The sequence below is a fragment of the Acanthisitta chloris genome, unplaced genomic scaffold (assembly GCF_000695815.1).
Source record: "Acanthisitta chloris isolate BGI_N310 unplaced genomic scaffold, ASM69581v1 scaffold40936, whole genome shotgun sequence".
NCBI classification, from domain to species: domain Eukaryota; kingdom Metazoa; phylum Chordata; class Aves; order Passeriformes; family Acanthisittidae; genus Acanthisitta; species Acanthisitta chloris.
Window position 1 is genome coordinate 1963 of NW_008677201.1, and position 1232 is coordinate 3194.

A 1232-nucleotide genomic window follows, 5' to 3' on the forward strand; every position below is an offset into this window, starting at 1 on the left:
CAGGCACTGCTCGAGCTCCCGCGACCACATGCAGTGGCAGTGTCGGTCGGTGTCCTGTGTCCTCCAGTGTCCTCAGGTGGCCTTGCAGCTGCTCCTCTGGCACTTTGGGAACCAGCAGCAGCAGCAGCAAGACTCCAGCCCTGCTTGAGCTGGAAAGGGTGGATTCTGGAGAAAGTGAGTTTAAACTTGCCATTAGTGCCTGAAGACCTTTCCTGCTCCTTGGAAGCGGCGATGCCTTTGCTCCTCGGTGGCTGCGCTGGCAGCGCTGTGCTGTCAGAGAATTCCTGCCTGAGCTGTAATTACAGTCTCCTCTGCAGGAAAAACACCCTCCAGCCCCTTGCAAAGAGGGCTTTGAGGAGAGGCCGAGCGGGCAGATCAGTATTCCCTGCAGGACTCGGGGTGCTGGGCTGCAGCCACCAGCTTGCCCTTGGCACCGAGGGCCCTATTGCGGAGGCTCAGCTTTGTTTGGGGACACAGCACGGGTTTGTTGGGAAAGTACCGAGCTGGAACAGGCTGGCTCGGAGGGCCGAGTGGGGCTGCCAAGCCCTGGCCCCCCAGAGCGTGGGCAGGGGGCAGGGACAGGCAGGGCTGTTCTGAACTCCTCCAAAATTCCCAGTTAGCGATGCGTTTGCTCTCGGAGCTCCACTTCCTGCTGTGCCTGGAGCACAACGAGGGCAATTGCAGGGGCATTTGATACCAAATCACCAGTGTGTCTTGCCACCATAGCCTGAGAGATGGACAGGGAGGTCTGGTGAAGTCAGAGGTTGCTCTCTGCCCCCACAGAGCAGTGCTGGTGCGAGAACTGGTTGCACAAGGGAGAAGGACTTTAGACTGCAAGGCTTTGTAAATGAGTAAAAGCAAGCAAATGTTTACAAATAGGTTTGTGTAAGCCCTTCTGACAGGGCTTTTTGGAGGGATCACGTAGTAAACTATCTCCTGAGATGCAACTGCTCGTACCACTTTCCTCATAGCTTCCGTAACCCACTTGGACTCAGGCCTGTGCCACTTCAGGTCCAGGCAGAGTTGCCTCGAAGCTGCCCAGGTACCCTTACCTACACCAAATCCTACATCCCTGAGTTTTCCCACTGGTGACCTGCACCAAATCCTGCATCCCTGGGTGTTCCCACTGGTGTGAGCTACACCAAATCCTACATCCGTGGGTTTTCCCACTGTTTGCCCTACGCTGAGTTATGAGGCTGCATCTTCTCTTGGGACAGAGACAGTCTTCCCTC

At 56.2% G+C, this 1232-nt stretch overlaps 1 protein-coding gene across 1 annotated transcript in view; it reads left to right on the top strand.

Annotated features, from left to right (window-relative positions):
* The window catches only part of SIK3 (SIK family kinase 3), a gene marked incomplete at its 5' end in the record, with an annotated part of 6503 nt that overhangs the window by 1907 nt on the left and 3364 nt on the right, over nucleotides 1-1232 (top strand). The window lies entirely within an intron of this gene.